Below are 21,632 nucleotides of genomic sequence, written 5' to 3'. Positions count from 1 at the left end.
AGTAACGGCGTGTGGAACATGGATGCAGGTCAAGTTGGTTTAGCGTACGTCTGAAAACCTGGGCTTAGAACCTAGGGGGTTGAGTTTCGGAGGGCATGGCGGAATGAACATGTGTGGCTGAAGAGGTGACTCGAAAGTGGCGCGCACAGGTACCTGGTGACAGTCGACTGTGGAGCTGTGTTGCCTCCTGCGCTCGGTCCAGTTGTTCTGTGGGTAATGAGCTGTGCTCCTCCGGAAGACGATAGTGCGCCTGCGCGATGGCGAGTCGTGTTTTAAAGGCTGCAATGCGCATGTCGCCAGGGTGTTGGGTGTACAGGCGCATGAGTCGGTGATTAGTGTACTGGCGCATGAGTCGGTGTGGACGTCAGTCCAGGGTGGGTATTGTACGAGGGTTGTCCAGGCACTGAAATGAGCATGTGGATTACAATTTAATGCTTTATAAAGATACTGCGCTGGTTAGCATGCGACAAGTCGAACATTTGCTATTGTCGTAAAGGAAACATTTGGATGTCAAAGGATTGGCAGAAAGTTTCGCAAAAGATTACGGCTAGCAGTTTGGATAGCACATCAGTACATATAGTGCAATTTGACTGTTTATACATATGGATTTCAAAATGAACAAATTTAACAATTGTAGGAAAACCATCGATTATGGCATTTTGTATAGATGTCAAAAGATGTGACAGGATTGGCAGAAGGTTATTTTGCAAAGGATATCGGCTTGCAGTATGGATGGCACACCGGTACATTTGGTGCAATTTGACTATTTATACATATAGTTTTCAAAAATGAACAAAATTGACAATTGTGAGAATAACATCAATTGTGGCATATTTTCGAACTGAACAATAGAATGGACATATTCATACAGACATGAGCATTTTGTTACCAAGTACACTTTGGTGGACGGCTAAAAAACCCAAAGAAGCTTCGTGGCTGATTTTTGGTGGTAAGGATCGCTTTTATTTGTTGAAAAAGAGATTCCATTCTATTGAAATGTTTAAACCCTGTTTTACAGAGTCTAGACGGTAAATCCATTTCTGTTCTAGTTTGCGCAAGGCCAGGTCCCTGTCACCTCCGCGAAAGGGGTTCCCCACTGTTTGCAAAACTGTCCAGAAGATGTCATTATGGGTGTGATTTTTGGCTTTGAAATGTGCCACTAGGGGTTTGTCGTCTACTTGGTTGCGCACACAAGAACGATGTTCGCATATGCGTTGTCTAATCTCTCTTTTCGATTTGCCAACGTAGATGAGGTTGCAGGGGCATTTGATTATGTAAACAGACCATTTGGTTTTACAATTCGAGAAAGAATTTAGGGTCCATTGTTGGCCCTTCAGGTCAATTGTTTTGAGGTTGTCTGTCAGGGAACATACCGAACAATTTCCACATTTGAAGTGTCCTTTTGCTGGCGGAAGGTGCCAGAGAGTGGTTTGTTGGTTTCTTGGGGTCTCAACTTTAATGGTGTTTGTCTTAATAAGCTAGCCATTACCTAGCTTCGCTGCAAATGTTGTGACCTCCTTTCCCGTCTTGGGTCTGGGTAGCCTTTTGACTCCATTTCCTCTTTTTCTAGTATACCCACCCTCAGGAGTCAGGCCCCCTTCACAAAAAAGAGGGTTCCGCCCAATTTTTCTCTCATGGTGCTATTAGCTCCATGACTGCCTCCAAACCGGGCTCCAATACCGGGTTCCTGCAATGGGGAATAACCGGGCCATTCCAACATTGGAGGACCCGGTAATTCCTCCTTGAAGGAACCATTCCCCATTCCCATTTGAGCCCCCATAGGGCTCAATGAAAATGGGGAGGGAGGTAATAACGGGCACATTACAAATGGCCCATTATTAGCTCCCTCTTCCCCTCGTGGGACCCGGAAAGGATGTCTGGTTTTACCAAATGTCTGTTCCGGGTCCCGCAAAGGGAACCTCGTAATAGGCGCTCCCGTAATGAAGGGTGCTGGTACCATACCGGCACCCTTCATTACGGGACCGCCAGGGTTGTAATGGGGCCCAATGTCTGCTTCTTCATATACTGCCCATACACTCCGACGTCCTCCCTTTAGTCAGACCCCTATTCTCTATCCCCACCTCTAATCAATTAACTCTTCCAACCACTATTTTAGTTGAGACTACTCTTCATGCAATGAACTTAGCCATCTCATCTCTGTTCAAACTATTTGAAACTTTGAACGAGAAGTTGCTTAAACAGGATAAACAACTTGTGAAACTATTCAAATGGCAAAAGGAGTTAACTTTACATTTGCAAACCAAATCCAGGGAACCTGATTTGACTCTTCCCTCAACAATCCTCAGTACGAAATGCTGCCCCTGTTCCAATATGTTTAAATATTCCTCATTTTCCGCTGGTAATTCGGGAGGTGTGTCTAGGTGGGCAGGATCCTGCGTCAGTACCTTCTGCGGCGGCCTCCTATCTGGCTGACTGCCCTTCTGAACCTAAACCAGTGTTTACAATCTTTCCTGGTCCATTAAAGGATACCATCACAAAACTCTCTGATAAGATAATGGTGAAAAAACCTAAAAATCGAGCCAATCCGAAAATGTCTTCTTCAGTTGCTAAATCCTTTATAAAGGCAATACACCTGCCGTCGAAAAAAATGTCACTCGCTACTAGAGCTGTTCAAAATAAATATACTAGATTTGCTTTAGAAAAACAAATAAGACGGATCATTGATGGCGCCCCCCACTGCTTATACTCCATTGGATGAAATTGTAGCTCTAGCTGAAAAACAGCATCCTGTCTCGGTAGCTCCTTCACTTCAGACTTCTTTGCCTACATTATCTATTGATACCACCCAAGAGTCAGCGCGCTGTTTAAGACGCGCTGCGCTTCGTAAAGAGATTGATCTATATCTATCTCTGCAGCCTGTTAAATCTCCTTCTCTGATTACTGGTACCAGCTGCCGCTGCTAACTCATTTAAACCTGTCAGTGATAACATCTCCACTGAACCTAATCCACCTGTAATTTCTGCCACGGTGCATCCGCTAAATTCCACACCGTGTGAGAAAATGGTTGCGGAATCTGCAGATCATTATTCCCATCCTAAGGCTCAGAATCGCACTGATTCTGGAATTGCGATTCCCTCTTTCGACCTTCTTATATCTATGGCAGTTGAACAGTATATGTCTAAACATAATCCAACCTCGCGACCTGATATGGCTCCAGTCAAACAACCTTTGACCAATCTCTACCAGACTAAAAATCAAATACCCCCGTTATTGCCTAGACCATCTAATACTTTTTCCAACTCTTTTGCTAAGACCCCATGTAGCGCTGGACCTAGACAACTGCCTTCCTATCTTCTTTTTAAAAAATCCAGCACTAAACATTTTCTCCACTCCTTGATCATTAAATGTAGAAATTTGCCATATACAAGATATGATTTGAACCGAGCTAGTATCCTATCAATTTCTAGCGACACCATTGCATTGAAGGATATTGGCTGCACAGATATTGAACAGGTTGAATTTCCATATGTCCATGATCTTTCTATTGCTAGAGTCTGGCTGTTATCAAGAGTAGTGTTGAATATCTTATGGGCCGCTCGTGATGAGCTTTTTGAGTTGGCTTTTGAGCTCCTGATTGATACTCAAGGAGCGGTGGTCGATTCTTCCGTTAACAATGCAAAACAACAGCCGTCAGATAGAGCTACTAAGGTTACAACAACTTCAAACGCTCACTTGCTGAATTCAATGCACTGACAATGCCGGTGTTCAACCAATTAATTGCCTTTTACCTAACGCCCATTCTATTTCTTTGTTAAGTTGGAACACGAGAGGATTCGGCCATTTATTCTCAACCTCTATAAGTAAATTATTTGATTATGATATTATTCTTTTACAGGAGACTTGGCTAACCCATTGGCCCTCTTGGGATGGCCACCATATACTCCTGAATCCAGCTATATGCTTCCGCTAAGGGATGTCCGATGTCAGGACTTATGATACTTTTGTAAACTAGTCCTCACATCTCTATAATATCACATGAAGCCCCAAATCCATATTTACAATATGCCCAAATAACAATTTCACAGACTAACTATTTTATAATCAATTTTTATTGGAACCTGGTGGCCTTGCACACTGACTCATATCTGACAGCACTTGATTCTCTATGGGAGAAACTGCTTCAATCTGCCCCTCATAGCCATGTTATCTTAGCCGGAGACCTGAATCTGCATGGCCTTGATAGTTGTAAAAAAAAATCATCAGTTTAGCTGGTTAATGGCACCTTCCCTGAGGATTGTCCACCCCACCCAACTTGGACAAGGGGGATTTCTAAAGCGGTTATTGATTTTATTTATGTTAGTCGAAATTTATTTACTTTGTTAACTGGATTTCAGGTCTTACCCACTCCGGAAGCGACCATGATATACTGAGTCTAAAATGGCTCATTACCGATAACAAATTCATCCGGCCTCCGGCTATTATGTCAGGTGTGGTAAAGGTAAACTGCGCACGGAATCGGTTATATTGGTCCGAAAACAAGCTCTTACAGTTTACTGAAAAGCTAAAAGAGCAATTTGGGAGTCCATTCACATTTTCTAACTGTGATTTTGATTATACTAAATTTTTATATCAATTTGCTACCAAACCTAAATTATGTAATTCTTGTCCTACTTCCCATCTTTTCAATGAAACCATACAGAAAAGAAAAGGTCTATTCCAGAAACAGAGGAAATTGGCATTAACCTTCCCGGAAAAATTGCGTTGGACCTCTTTAAAATCCATCAAGACAAGTTATAGAAACTGGAGACGGTCCCATCGTGCGTCCTTGTTTTAAACTGACGGTGAATTTATGTTAGCCCAATTTTCCTCAAAAATTTCTGCTGGCACTTGGGCACTAATAACCAAAACTCATAAGCACTCCCAATGTTCTATGCAGATTAATGACGTCTCCTCATCTGATTGGCTTGCTCACTTTGTCCGTCTGTATGCAGCGCCTTGTTCTGATTCTACTTTATGTTTGCCTAATCTAGAAGAAGCTCTCCCATTATCATTTTCTGTAGAAGATATTCTTCATTATATCCCGAATGTTAGTAGGTCGAGTGCGCCCGGTCCTGATGGACTATCCAACTCCATACTGAAGCAATTTCCAGAACTGTCAGCGACTACTTTATTTGAGATTTTCTCTAAAATCATACTTACTCACAAAATACCTTACTCATGGTCCACCTCTTTGATTGTCCCAATTTTTAAGAAGGGCGATAGGGATAATCCAGAGAATTACAGGCCTATCGCCCTTCTAGAAGCTCCTGGAAAAATCTTTGCGTCCATAATTCTGCAGAACTTGCATCAGTGTATCGCTGCAAATAACATATGAGATACATTTCAAACTGGCTTTATCGCTGGTAAAGGCACCACTTTTAACATTGATACAATTACATCAATCAAGGCACTGTGCCATCAATATAAGCAACCGTTATTTATTGCTTATGTTGACTTCAAGGGAGCCTTTGATTCTATTGATCGTATCCTGTTACTACATACATTGATTGCTATGGGCTGTCCGTTTTCTGTTGTTAAATTAATTTCCTTGCTGCATTCTAATACTTCTATCCGTATTCGATTAACTCTTGATGGTCAGCTAACTGCCCCTATTTTGAGTTTCCGTGGGCTTAAGCAAGGGTGTATCTTGGCAGCTACTATATTTAATTTGTTCATTCTGGACATGGGAGAAAAGTTTAAGAATATTAACTCTGATGCTCCGGAGTTGGGCCCTCATCAGATCCCTTGGGTCCTTTATGCTGATGACCTTATTCTTTTTCCTGAAACACAAACTGGGTTACAACGGTTGATCAAAGGTTTGTATTCTTATGTTTCTAAAAATTCCATGACCCTTAATCCGGCTAAAACCCAGATTATGGTATGCCAAAATAAATTCAAGTATCAAAAGCATTTTGTTTGGACTTTAGGAGAACCGATTTCGATCACTCCAGTTTATAGATACTTAGGTGTTATGATTTGTAACACTGTGAGTGAAACTTTGTATTTAGCCGATATAAAGTCCAAATTGCAAGCCTTAATATCACAGTCAATGGCTATTTTGTATAAATTTGGCAAATTTACTTGTAGTCATTTGTTGCTGTTTTTTTCCCTGAAGGTAACGCCTATTGTCACCTATGGCTCAGAGTCCCGTGCACCAAAATCATGTACCTTCTGGGATCAGCTTGAAGGCCGGTTTTGGCGCCCTCTATTTAATCTGCCAATTTGTGTACCAATTGCTCTGATCCATTTTGAATTAGGTATGTTGTCATTATATAGTATGGTGGCCTGGAAATTGATTGCGCAGTTTAGAAAATGCTTAATCTAGTTTCAATATAATTACATTTCTTGTGTTTTGGCACAATATTTATTACTATCTAATCATCAGTTTCCAAAAGTATGGCGCAAGATGGTGATAGATATTCTCACTGATGACAATATCTCAATCGAAATACTGATTATTGATCTGAATCATGCTAAGATTAAACTCTATCAAAGAGATTGGATCAATACTCAGGAAACTTGTCATCTTTATATAGACTGGACTCCTGCACATTTTGGTCATAAGAAAAATAGAATCACTGAGTCTTATCTAATCAAATATCCATCACATAAATTTAAAAACGACTATATACGATTCCGTCTTCATTTGTGGATCACTAAAGATATCTTGTGCAGACGCCAGATATTAGGTCCAAGTGAGAATATCTGTTGATTTTGCAATTGCTCTAAAAGCCCAGAGACTGTACAACATTTTGTTGTTTACTGTCCTGCATTGTATGCACTTCGTTACAAGTATTTTACATGTTATCTTAATCTATCGATATCTGATATTTGGTGCCAGGCGTATATCTATCCAATTGCCTAGTATTGGGTTCTTAAATGAATTAGATCCGAAATAGATATAGAATGTGGGGTGCCTTTTATTATCAAATGAAGCTGTAGTTTATTATCTGCTATCATTTTAAATAATATCTTATGTAAATGATTTTATTACTTGAACTTGTGATTGGATCATAGTGTAATGAACAAAACTTTTTTATATTCTTGTGTCATTGTAACTGTTTTAAATTGAAAGGTTGCTATTTGCAGCCAAAACAATAATTAAAAAAAATAATTAATTGTGGCAATACTCATTTTTGGAAAAACATATGGGCCTTATTCATGGAAAATATTTCTATCGGATTGTGCACCATTAAAAAACACTTCCATCAATCAAGCCCATAATGTCCGACATTATGCTAAATTCCCACACAAAAGTATGGCGAAGCATACGCATGTGCCTACTGGAACCAATTGACTAATAATGTCCAGTGGTAGGTTTTATTTCCATAGTAAATGCACTCAACCAGTGGTATTTTTCTGGTTTAAAAGCAGGAACAAACATGTTGAGAGGTCTGTTTTTTCTTACTGACAGCGGAAAATACTGTCAGTGGTTCAGAAATCTTATTCATGGAATTATTTGCGTGTAAAACAGGGATTTGCGTGCCATTCTGCCTGCAAATGCCCATTCATCAAACAAGGATTTGCGGGTAGAATGTCAAATCCTCGTTTTACACGCAACTAATTCCATGAATCGGGCCCATGGAAAGCCCCATCATTATTGCTTAGTATACAGTCTGTTGTGAATACCACCCAGCAGGGTGGTAATTCTGGCCGTTGGACTAAGGCCACTGGGAGCCTGCTAGTGGACGCCCCCTGCTTGGCATTCACGTGTCTCTAGCTGGTTTGTAACAGCGCCTTGATTCCTCAGGGTTTTGGACACTTTATAAATGTAAAAATAAATAAATAATCTCGGGATGCTCATTTACTGCAGGCATCATAGACTCTTTAATGTAGCCTCGTGTACCGCGTGTTGAGCATGATCATTCTTCGGTGCTAAGTGCAGAGTGGTTTGTCCCACTGTAATGGTTGGATCTCATAAGGCAGAGCTTGTTTCCAGATTCTTAGTCAATGCCATGTCACTTCCAGAGTTTACGTTTCATGATCACACCTCCAAAGAAACATATTCTGACGCCACTGCAGACTGTGAGGTTGTCCCCAGCGGAAGCGGCCTAGACCCCAGTTGCTCATGGTTGGTGGTGGGAGTTTCCAGTAGTAGGTCATGGCCATAGGTGCAGCTCCCTGCAGGACCTTACACCTGAGAGTTACTACTGGTTCTTCAGCTAAGGCCAGAAGAATCCTCAGGTCTCGGGAGGATAGCTCAGGGGCAACGTGCTCGCCTTGGAAACAAGTCGACACGCAGCAACACAGGTTCCATCCTGCGCTTAGAAACCTCTAGGTATTAAGCTTATTATAAATAACCTATCAATCAATCTTCCAAATTTAGAAACTGGGAAGAGCTTGACTTCCATAGGCTGTAGAGTGTTTAAAATAGGACTTCATGTTCGGCAGTCCCAGATGTATTCTTGTGGCCATATTGGAACTTGAGAAATAAATTTCATTAGCATTATGTCTATCAAGCAAGTCAATTATTTCCAAAATTGGAAACATTGAGCTACTTTGATTTACAAAAAACTGACAGACCCACATTTTGTAGGCATGGAATTTTATGACTTCCTCTCCCAAAAGTTAATTGAAGCTCTGCTTACTTTTGTGCATTGTTCACAGTTAAGATGTATTTATTTATTTTAGAGGAATATTATTTATCTAAGCACGTCTAGGGTTTTCTGCAATGCGAGTAAGGCCGTGGCGGGAATAGACACTACGCCCAAAACTATAACAGCAGTGTGTGGAACAATAGGACACCAAACAATGACCAACTGGTAATCTAATTGTGTAAGTGAGTCAAAAAGGGTGTGGGGCAAACCGAGTGCGGCTGCGCTGAGGCAGATGAATGCTGTACGGTCTGCTGCTTGGGTAGGTGTATATAGGCTTCCCCATTGCCTATAGAATTACATATTTAAGAAGGATTAACCCCTCAGTCCAGGCACATGTCCAAACTATTAATAGCTCAATAGATACAAATTAAATTTGGAGATGCCCAAAATGCCAACACGTGTTTCAGCCTTTTTTCCAGCCTTTCTCAAGGCTCAGCTGAATGCTATTTGTTTATTCTTAACATGACTTTTTATTTTGTCTCTCTCCTTCCCCCCCTTTTTTCTACTATCCCCCCCTTTCCTACTATATCTTTATGTTGATGACTACCATTTATGTTGAATGTTTTGTGGAAAACATTTAAAATGTTTCATTTACTGTATTTTTTACTTACTACTTTCATGTACATTAAGCCCAGCCTCGATAAAGACCAGTAAAAAGGTAGAAACACGTGTCACAAATTCGCACTAACCACATATGGTTTCTTTGGAATGAATCACCTGGAATAAAAGGTTTTATGGAAATTGTCGTAAACGACTGAGCCTCATTAATATAGAGAAGAAACATAATTTCCTAGACGGCCAACTCACATCTCCAACTCGAGTTAATTTGTAGCTATTGAGCTATTAACAGTTTGGACATTCACCTGGACTGAGGTGTTAATCTTTCTTCAATAACTGTGTAAGTATGGGAGCCACTGACAAAACTTCCCTAAATATATTTTGTTTTTAAATGTGATTTTCATCATCAATTTAGGAGAGGAAGTCCTTAGATCTTACAACTCTCATGCCAACAGGGCACAGCTTTTTATTTATTTATTTATTTATTTATTTATTTCATTTATAAAGCACACAAACAATCCAGAGGCATTGAGGTGCTTTTACAGGTATGTCAGGTGAGCTTAGTTCGTCATACAGTTTGCAGGAATTACATAAGTAATGAGAGCAGAACATCAATTACCAAGAACAGAGGTAGTATCAGGCATGCTAGTGACAGAGTACAGTTAGCATATACAGGTCTGAGGGGTGAGTGAGAGGGGTTGCAGTAGGAGGGGGTGCAGGTTATGAGAAGAGCTGTGTTTTGAGCGCTTTGTGGAGTAGCCAGTAAAGTGGCATGTGCCGTCGTTTCAGCAATCACCAGCCACTGGTTGCCCCAAGATTAAGATAGCACGTAGACCATAGAAAGAGATGGATCATAGAAAGCGACGGATCATAGAGCCGCGACGTGATCCAAGCCAGAGTTCTTCCGAGAGCCCTCGTGGTGGAAGTGGGTATTGCACATTGGAGCGGGTTGATGTTCGGGGTAGTGCATGCATGGCTGGGAGAGGATGCACCAGCAGATTATGTGGAATTAGTGATTGTTTCCCACAGCCTTGTGCATCCCCAAGGCATTGGGGACAACGGAAGAGTAGAAGGATTGTCCACACATATGCAGTTATCCTTGCGAGTCTGACGTTTACGGGTCTCTCTCCTGAGAATCCGTGCATGTCTGTGTGAAATCCTTAATCCACATCTGAGGGGAACGGAATCTAATGAGACTTCCTCAGGAGTGGCCAAACCCGCGAATAAAGAAGGATGTGCGCAACTCCCTTGCAATTCTCCTCCAGTGGAAGAAAGAGGACCTTAGTGCCAAGTAACCCAACCACCGTTCCACTGCTAACAAGTGAGCAAGTGCACTACGCAACAGGGGCAAGATTATAAAATGTTTGCACTTGTGCTAAAAATTCTGCAAATGCACTCAGCACCAGTTTTGCTGCTTCCGTGATACAGAACGGAGCAAACTTCACTCTGAGAAATAACCGCAAGAATCGACAGAGGATGACGCTATCTGATCAAACAGGTGCATCTACACCAAATCTCCATCTGAGTTTCTAGGTACGTATACACGCACCACTCGGGTGGACACAGACCGCAGGCATGGCTACCCGCACAAAATGGAATGCAGGAGCGACTATGACAAATTTGGTCTCGCTGGTCACATAACTTTTAACCTGCTTACACCAAACTACGCCTCAACACCTCTGCCATTAGCATGCAGCGAAGACCTATGACAAATTAAGGCCTTTAAATAAAGATGAGTACTCACTGGTGTCCACCATCCAGGCGACAATTCAATTTCCAATACATTCGTAAGTAAGCCTGCATGCACACATTCTCAAGCTTCAATTTCCAATACAACCGTAACTAAGCCTGCATGCACTCCTTCGCAAGCTTCAATTTCCAATACATCCGCAACTAAGCCTGCATGCACAGATTCCCAAGCTTCAATTTCTAATACATACGCAACTAAGCCTGCATGAACAGATTCTCAAGCTTCAATTTCCAATACATCCGTAACTAAGCCTGCATGCACACCTTCGCAAGCTTCAATTTCCAATACATCCGTAACTAAGCCTGCATGCACACATTCGCAAGCTTCAATTTCCAATGCACCTGTTAGGCAGAAACCTGTGCATTTCCCTCTGGGACCACTGCAAAAAGTTTAAGTCTACAGGAGTTAGCAGTAAAGCCAATTGGTAGCAGTCTGTACCACCCAGATTTACCTGGTAGCTGTGGCTGAGCAGTCAGACTTCTCTCAAGACGAGTTAGGCCGTATTTGGAGTATACAGGATAAGGCAATTTACACATAGAACAAGCAGACACTGAACAGAGCTTGGGTGTAAAGATATATAATTATTTATTTAAAAACACATCTATGGAAAACACACTGGCACTAATATGGCAAACAACGTCAATCACAATTACTATAAGTATAGATCAATCCCATAACAATAGTTCGACAAGTCTAGGTTCAACGGCACCACTTATTTGCAGACAGAGGTGAATGCTTTAACCTAGATGGCACTCTAGTATTCGATAGAAAGGGAGAGAAAAAGGCAGGGCATGAAACCAACTCAGTACCAACACTTTTACGAAACAAATGCAAGGCAAGCAAGGCAGGGTCTACAGTAAATCACAAAGTTCAAAGGCCAGGCCCACTCGGAGAGAGGCAAGGCGATATGTCCCAAAAAGTATCACAGTGGAAATGCACTTCAAGTTTTTGTAGCAAAATGTCACAGAAAGGTTGGACCAGTTTTAGAACAAAAGTTAAGAAGGTCTGGAGGCGACCCAGTGGAAAGGTAAGGATTTAAGACACCTCACGCTAACCATCACAAGGGAAGCCAGGCGGACACAGTACCTTGAAAGTGAAGAGACAGCTCCGGCGGGGGCAGTTGTTCCTGGTGGTGGATGCAAGTCGGGGCTTTGCCAGAAGATGAGAGGATCCCATCGTCGAGGAAAAGTTGAAGATCGTTGCACCACCAGGGAAGAGACCTGCCGCGGAGTGCTCCGTCACAAGGCACCACCTTTTGGTCGCGGTACAGTTGTTAGTGGCTATCCGGTTGCCGGGGTGCTCAGCATGGGCAATTCGACCACTAGACATCCTGGAAGCAAAGAAAAAGCAAGGGACTGGTTGTTCCCACCAGTCAGGGGAAGAAGACTCTCCATCAGGGAGATCTCCTCTGTCATTGGGAAGTGGTGAGTCGGTCCAGCAGGGCTCCACCGGAGGTGTCGTCGTTGCAGGTCGGCTCAGCTTTACCCTCATTGGATTCTTAGGTCCTGTGGCGACTTCTGAAGTCCCAGTCCCAAAAGCCCTGCTTTTAAGCAGAAAACCCCCATTCATTCAGCCTAGCTGTCAATCAAACACGCTAAGTGGTGAGCGGGGCGGCTCACCACTTGGGCCAATCACACCAGAGTGCGACTTGAGTTGGCAAGGCAACTCAGTCCAGGGTGCCTGAACCCTCTCCCACACTCCCTGTGGCACCCAGACAGAATGGCACCACTCTGGAGGGCTTCTGTGCAGAAGCCCGCCAAAAGTGGAACAAAGGGCTCAACCTTTGGTTCGGAGTTACAGAGGCGAACACATACGCCATTTTAAAAACCGAGTTCTGGCAGAAAATACCAACCGGTGGATTTATTTAAGACAAATAAACCGGCGGTATGTTAGAGACTAACGTGAAAAAGTATTAGCCTCCAACAATGGGAAGAATCCCATAGGAATATATTTGCGGTCGAATATAAAAAGTAGTATCCACTGCCACCAGCCAAAACTCGACGAGGGGGACGGGACAGTGCCCCCTCGAACAACAGACCCAGGGGTAATTGAATTACCCCTACCAGTATAGCCACAATAGGATGGTTTGTACTAGTTCTGTTAATAAATTTAGGTCTAGTAAAGCCAATGCTGACTTTACATGCCCTGGGAGACAGTAGTCAGTCCCAGGGTATGGAGTCTATGGTGGGGATCCTCTAGGACACCCGAGTGTTAAGGCACGGACGGTGCGGTGTAACACACATAGCAAAACACATGAGGCCCTATGGAGTAAAAGACCCCATAGCCCATAGAACACATTGACATTCAAAGAAATCAACCACATTCATGTCCAAGAGTGGGAGGAAAAGAGTCTCACTCTTGGCAGGATGAAAAAAACAAACTCCAGAAATCCAGCAAAGCTGCTGGGGGACTCACTAGGTTAGGAAATTCAGCCTGAACAGAGAATTCTCCCTAACAACACCCGCAACTAAGCCTGCATGCACAGATTCCCAAGCTTCAATTTCCTATACACCAGTAACTAAGCCTGCATACACACATTCCCAAGCTTCAATTTCCAAAACATTCGTAACTAAGCTTGCATGCACACATTCGCAAGCTTCAATTTCCAATACAACCGTAACTAAGCCTGCATGCACTCCTTCGCAAGCTTCAGTTTCCAATAAATCCACAACAAAGCCTGCATGCACATGTTCCCAAGCTTCAGTTTTCAATAAATCAGTAACTAGGCCTGCATGCACATATTCGCAAGCTTCAATTTCCAATACAACCATAACTAAGCCTGCATGCACTCCTTCGCAAGCTTCAATTTCCAATAAATCCACAACTAAGCCTGCATGCACATGTTCCCAAGCTTCAGTTTTCAATAAATCAGTAACTAGGCCAGCACGCACACATTCCCAAGCTTCAATTTCCATCACATTTGTAACTAAGCCTGCATGCACACATTCGCAAGCTTCAATTTCCAATACAACCGTAACTAAGCCTGCATGCACTCCTTCGCAAGCTTCAATTTCCAATAAATCCGCAACTAAGCCTGCATGCACATATTCCCAAGCTTCAGTTTTCAATAAATCAGTAACTAGGCCAGCACGCACACATTCCCAAGCTTCAATTTCCATCACATTTGTAACTAATCCTGCATGCACACCTTCGCAAGCTTCAATTTCCAATACATCCGCAACTAAGCCTGCATGCACAGATTCCCAAGCTTCAATTTCCTATACACCCGTAACTAAGCCTGCATGCACACATTCCCAAGCTTCAATTTCCAATACATTCGTAACTAAGCCTGCATGCACACATTCACAAGCTTCAATTTCCAATAAATCCGCAACTAAGCCTGCATGCACACATTCCAAAGCTTCAATTTTCTATACACCTGCAACTAAGCCTGCATTCACACATTCCCAAGCTTCAACGTCCAATACATCCGTAACTAAGCCTGCATGCACACATTCCCAAGCTGCAATGTCCAATACATTCACAACTAAGCCTGCATGCACACCTTCGCAAGCTTCAATTTCCATTGCATTCGTAACTAAGCCTGCATGCACAGATTCCCAAGCTTCAACGTCCAATACATCTTTAACTAAGCCTGCATGCACACATTCCCAAGCTGCAATGTCCAATACATTCACAACTAAGCCTGCATGCACACCTTCGCAAGCTTCAATTTCCATTGCATTCGTAACTAAGCCTGCATGCACACCTTTGCAAGCTTCAATTTCCAATACATCTGCAACTAAGCCTACATGCACACATTCCCAAGCTTCAATTTCCATTGCATTCGTAACTAAGCCTGCATGCACACATTTGCAAGCTTCAATTTCCAATACATCTGCAACTAGGCCTGCATGCACACATTCCCAAGCTTCCATTTCCAATACGTCCATCACTAGGCCTGCATGCACACATTGCCAAGCATCCATTTCCAATACGTTCATCACTAGGCCTGCATGCACACATTCCCGAGCTTCAATTTCCAATACGTCCATCACTAGGCTTGCATGCACACATCCCCAAGCTTCAATTTCCTATACACCAGTAACAAGGCCTGCATGCACACATTCCCAAGCTTCCATTTCCAATACGTCCATCACTAGGCTTGCATGCATACATTCCCAAGCTTCAATTTCCTATATACCAGTAACTAGGCCTGCATGCACACATTCCCAAGCTTCAATTTCCAATACGTCCATCACTAGGCCTGCATGCACACATCCCCAAGCTTCAATTTCCTATACACCAGTAACTAGGCCTGCAGGCACACATTCCCAAGCTTCAATTTCCAATACGTCCATCACTAGGCCTGCATGCACACATCCCCAAGCTTCAATTTCCTATACACCAGTAACTAGGCCTGCATGCACACATTCCCAAGCTTCAATTTCCAATACGTCCATCACTAGGCCTGCATGCACACATCCCCAAGCTTCAATTTCCAATACGTCCATCACTAGGCTTGCATGCACACATCCCCAAGCTTCAATTTCTAATACGTCCATCACTAGGCTTGCATGCATACATCCCCAAGCTTCAATTTCCTATACACCAGTAACTAGGCCTGCATGCACACATTCCCAAGCTTCAATTTCCAATACGTCCATCACTAGGCCTGCATGCACACATCCCCAAGCTTCAATTTCCAATACGTCCATCACTAGGCTTGCATGCATGCATTCGTGAAGCCCCAATTGCAATGCATCTTTAACTGAGTTTGCGCACAAACAGTCGCCACCGTTCCATTTTAATACATCCTTAACCAAATTTGCGTGGATACATCAGCAACGCAAATTCAGTATATGCATAAGCGCATTTGTGAGCGTACGTTAGCAACACTTCGATTTCAATACAGCTATAACTGAATTTGTACGCATGCATGAGCAATTTATGCGTCTTAATTTGTGCTCATATATTAGTAGAGATAAATATAATTTATTCATATTTACTTATATTTATTATTAAGTTAAATACTACAACCTACCAGAATACAGTTTGACACATCCCTCTTAAACTGCGTGTAAACAGTTCTGTTTACAAGTCCACGTGAGGCATGCGCTCCTCCTCCTACAAAGCCTGCAAAAAAGTGATTCTATGTTGTTTTTTTGGAAGTAAACTACTCTGTTGTCGGGCTGGACTGCTCCCATTGGTGGCAGTACCTGATTGATTTGCATATGGCTGGACCCCTTTTGCAAGGGTGCAGACGGGCTACAAAACGGTGCTGTGGAAGGTTGCCCAGAGCAGTGCCAGTGGTTCAGATTTATTCAAAACCTTCCACCCATCATTTTTTGGGTGTATTCATTTACTTGGACAGCACTACTTTATTTTTTCCTCGTTAAAAACAAAATGTGGACTCCCCCGAATACCTCCCTACTGCGCCAATACCACCTCCTTCTCTCCATGCCCCCAAACCCACCCTATATCCCCTAACCCTCAAAACACATATACATGTTTACTTCCCCAAAAAGTAATACTATCGAAGTAGATTACAACGGAGTACATTTGAAATATCACTCTAGTCCATTACTCATTTTACTGTTGGACCTCAGGCACAATACCCTCATTCTTAAGTAAACTTGTCTCTCATACTACACTTTAAAGCATTACATTTGGAACACTTCTAAAGGGCCTCCTAATCCCAACACCCATATGTGTCCTATTCGCCAGTCTCAAACATGGATCAATGTGGCTCGTTTTATCCACACTACTGCGCCCCTTCACTACTTTGCCACGCATCATCCCAGGCTATAAACTGGCGACCACAGCTTCCTTTTTGCGGGGTCTGCATTCAGGCCAGCCAAAAACTCACGCACATCACAAAGAGACGACTGTAATGTCTAGACCCCTGCCAAGGCTTGTGCAGTGTTATATGTGCATTGACACGTCATTTATTTTTTTTTTTTTTTATAAGGGCAGATCCGGGATTCGAACCGCTGTTGCTCTGCTAGGTCTTGCTTCCAAGACCAGCACGTTGCCCCTGTGCTATCCTCCTGTCTTTTGTACAATAAAAGGACTTCATGGGTTCACATGTGGCAATTATCAACTGAACTGCTGGACTCCAGTGTCTCTGTCATGCAAGGCACCGAACGGAGAGTGGGGGGGACGGCCTTATCCGTGCCCCAAAACAATGGGGACGAGAACTAGAGTAACCCTGTGTGCAGACCAGCCTAGCTAGTGCATGCCCCTATGAGCGCTATAGTGCTAATTTCTTTGTCGGGTCTTCCCCGATGACCGGCCTGTCTCGGCACACTCCTCTCCCTGTTGCCTCCCCACCCCCTAAAAACAAAACAAACCCCTTCTGCAAACGCCTCCCTGACTCCACACTTACCTGCTGGCTCGGAGCTTTGTGCTCTGGCTCCAGGACTCCTCCCGCTCCCGCCGGTCACCATAGAAAAGGGACCTAGTCCCTTTTCCCTATAGCGGCGTGCCTCTCGTTTTATTTTCGCAGGAGATTTGCGTCACAATCTCCTGAGAAAAAAAAGAAACTATTCGCACCCCAGATAAATCCTGGGGTGTGAATGGCTTTCACCCCTTGTCTGGGGGGCGGAAATGCCCTTTTTTTACAAGCCACAGCTTTCGCCAAGGTTCACTCAGGCCTACCTAGGCTCCGGCTGGCGGCCGTCAAAGGCCATGTCCACCCCTATAGCAGGAGTGAAAGCCATATTAACTCCCTCCTGTCCCTGCACGATTCTAATGGCCAGGATACCCAGCTACACTCCACTGTTGGCAAATCTAAATTGGAAAAAAGGAGAACGCTATGAAGAAAAATAGAACCAAGAAGACTGGGCCGTCGTCACAAGCACATAAGAAGGTGGAATTGGTTGAAGCTAATGATTGATATATACTGAGACAATAAGCCCCGAGACGGTGGGCCATTACCGCCCAAGGTAATCGGCCGTTGTCGAGGGGCTTATTGCCATTAGTACCCTGGCCCGTTGGACCGGGGTACTAATGTTTTTATCGCAGCTGAGAGACGCGGTGCATTTCACAGCCGGAAAAAGAAAGTTTACAAACGTTTTAAGAAAATTCCCGCAGCAGACAGAACACATAGGGCCTCATTACGACCCTGCCCCTAAGGGATTACCGGCACCGGTAAGGGTACCCGTACTGGTAATCCCTTAGCACCTGATTACGAGGTCCCTTTGCGGGTTCCCACCTTAACCACAATTTGTGGTACCGTAATTACCGCCTTCCCCATTCCCATTATGCCCTATGGGGCAAAAATGGGAATGGGGAAGGGCCATGGAGGAAGGGGGAATTACTGCCCCGCCAACCTTGTAATCGGGTGGTAATTCCCCCTTTCTCTATGGCGGAGTCGGTAAGTTATGGACCATGGTGCTATTAGCACCATGGTTTTCCGCCTGGGTCGTAATTAGGCCCATAGTCTGTTTTCTGTTTCCGTGGTGGCCATAGTAAACAAAGAAAATGGCCGCCATGGAAGGGGAGAAGGGAGTACACGTAGTCCCTTCTCCCTTTTCATGGTGGCCATTCACTTACATTGAAAAAAAAGTAAACACAAAAAATGGCCACCTTGGAAAAGGGAGAAGGGACTACGTGGGGTCCCTTCTCCCTTTCCATGGTCGTCTGAAAAAAAAAGCAAAGACCGGCGCATAACAACAGTGTACCCGGAGCAGGATGCACGCAAGTGCGTCCATGGGATTACACTGTGTTATGGCTCAGAAACGAGACAATCCACATGAAGTGTATTCCGTGGATTCGCTGCGCCGGGTACTAATGTGCAAAAACAACTTTAAGACATATACCAAAAAAGCACAGGCTAAGGATAGGAAAAATTAACAAAGGCCCAAATCATACAAAGATCAAGAGCAATTTAGAACAATGTTTTGTAAACCGGTTAACAACCCTGGACACATTGAAACTTACTCCATCGGTACAATTTAACAGAGGATAGCACAGGGGCAACGTGCTTGTCTTCGAAGCAATACCACATGAGCAGCAGAGGTTTGAATCACGGATCCACGCTAAGAAGCCGAACTCAGGTATAAAAAAAAACCAATAGAATAAAATTCGAAAATGAGCACAGTGTGCTGGCTACTTCTTTGGTGGATACATAAATGCTTGAGGATAAGTGAGAATATGAACTTGCTGCCAACCAGTTAAGTAATGAGAAAGAGCCGGAAGTAATCACTAACTCTGCCCAGAGCTTTAAAATCCAAGAGCTTTTTCAAATGAACGACTCGCTACTGGCGATGATTCCAGCACTAAGAGTGGTACAATCGCAGGGCATTGATTGGGCGGGAAAAGCTGAGACTCACACTCTTAAGGCTCTACCCTGCAATGCAAGACTGTGTATGTTTCATGAGTTCATATGCTGCTTGGGTTATGATGTGAACTCTGTGCCTAATGTTAGCACTGATGAGAGGCCATTAAGACATATAATGCCCGTCATGTGTGATCAGATGTGGAGAGAAGTGATTTGTCATGATGCAGGCAGACGTGGTCCAGCATATAAACATACGGTCAACGTTTGAGGGTGGCTACCACTGACAAATAGATGCCCCTAGTGAAAGGACAGAAGGATTAACAATCCTCACCTGGAGAACTACAAGTATTTACACACCTGCCGGAGAGTGTTCATGATAGCTGGCTTTGGTTGGATTGTGGCAAATGTCTTGTGCAAGAAAGCTGGTTCACCACTGATATATACAGGGACGGTGATACGATATATGCCCGGAAAGCTAGAAAATTGAAATTCGGGCGACCGTCTGGTGAATTGTGGATTGGGATATCTTGTACCATTGAAAGCCGAGAACTCATAAGAGGCCTTAATAGCGCAGGCATTGGTAGGCGTTATTGCATTGGCAGGCTTTTTTTTGTTTGTTTTACCGGAAACTTTCGGCTGAAAAATTCATCGAAAAATATAGGGGGTGGGTGGATACGGGCATATAAGGGGTGGGGTGGTGCGGCGTATAGGGACTACAAAATAGGGAAGGGGGCTTTGGGAGGAGAAACCCCACCCGCCCAAACATTTAAAAATAACATGTATTCGTTTTTTTGGCTGAAAACTTTCAGGAAAATCTCCGCTGAAAAAAGCCTGGCGATCTAAGTACATAGAACCCAGGCATTACGGCCATTCATGAGTCTTAATGAATATGACCAGCCAGGTAGGGGGTATACACATGAGATTGTGAATAACATTAATGGGGTTATTACGCTGGCCCCAGATAGACTTGGTGAATTGATTATATGGGTTGGGGGTGGGGATTGTGATATGATATGATATGGCATTTATAACGCGTCTATACACAAGTGTTTCAAAGCGCAACACTCTGGTGGGGCATCCCAAGAGGACGAGATGCTGAAACATGCCACACCACATATTATACCACCAGCTGATTGGGTTAACCACCGTTATAATAAGAAAGAGACTACGTGGCCAAGGAATATGCCCAGTGATTTACTGTGCATGATAAGCGGGCAGATTTCAGGTGATACCTGGGAACCTGGTCTCAAAAAGGGCAACATTAGACTCTTTTCATTACACTGAGAGACTTTGGGCAAGCCCTGAATACGACTGGCATCTATAAGAGTGACAGCCATTATGCAGCACTGGCATTGAAAAATAGCAGGGTGACACATACTGGAAAGATCATGGGTGCACTGGTTACTGGTTACTGAGCACACTATCTCCGCCTTCCGTAACTAAGAGACTTTTGTTCACCTTAATCAAAAATGCTTACATATTCCTGTAACAGCGCCTCGATGTCCACGAGCTGCAAGTGCGCTTAACAAATTCAAATAAACAAAATAAATAACTCCGACAATAGCATTAACTGGGCCAAAATGAACACAGCGGAGATTAGTAAGGATGTGGATTCTATTAGTAATAACATAATTACATGAATTGGCGGGAAAAAGTGTTGAAGATCTTTCTAAATGGATTAAGGATGCCACTAGCATCTTTGGCACCTATGGCAGCAGATTAGCTATGCCGAGCGCGAGGGGACCACTCCGATGGTGATAGTGCATGGTATAAATATCCTTTAACATTAACATAAAGGTGGTATAATGTCTGATGCCATCATTGCAAGTTATAAAAGGCAGATGCGGCGTGAAATTAGAGCACTGAACACAAGACAGCAGATGTGCAATGAATTGATGGCCAGGATACGACAAGTCAAAGGAGAACATCGTCATTGGCTTAGAAACCATATTAATAATTGGTTATTTATAACACGATTAATACCAAATAGCTTTCTACACGTGGACCTAGGATTCGAACTTGTGTCTTCTTAAGTCGGGCGTGTCGCCACTGAGCTATACTATCCGTGTCAACCATAATATGTCACTCTTTAGAGCTTGAAGGCAGATTATGATACGTACATAGCTTGCTTGGCCACCAATGACTCGAAGACAATGTCCTCGAGGAAGGACATTCGAGTTACACGCCGGAAGTGGAACGGGAAAAAAGATCTAATTTAAAAGGTTATGATGAGGATGACATATATGTGAATTAAATAATTGAAGAGCCCCCGGCCCCGATGGGCTAGCTAATGTTGTGTTGAAAAGTAACCAGAGGATTTGGGCAAAAGTACAATATTCATATTTCCCGAAAATTACTGATCAGACTATTATCCCATAGTCCCAAAAGTATTTAAGAAAGGTAATTGGTTGGATCCTCAAAATTACAGCCTTTTGCCTCGAATGGATGCATCAAGCAAGCTGTTTGCTAATATACTATTTAAAGAAGTTAATGATTGGGCGGA

Source organism: Ambystoma mexicanum, chromosome 8, assembly GCF_040938575.1.
Source record: "Ambystoma mexicanum isolate Mex_15411 chromosome 8, UKY_AmexF1_1, whole genome shotgun sequence".
NCBI lineage: Eukaryota > Metazoa > Chordata > Amphibia > Caudata > Ambystomatidae > Ambystoma > Ambystoma mexicanum.
Note: the sequence above shows the minus strand (reverse complement) of the source record.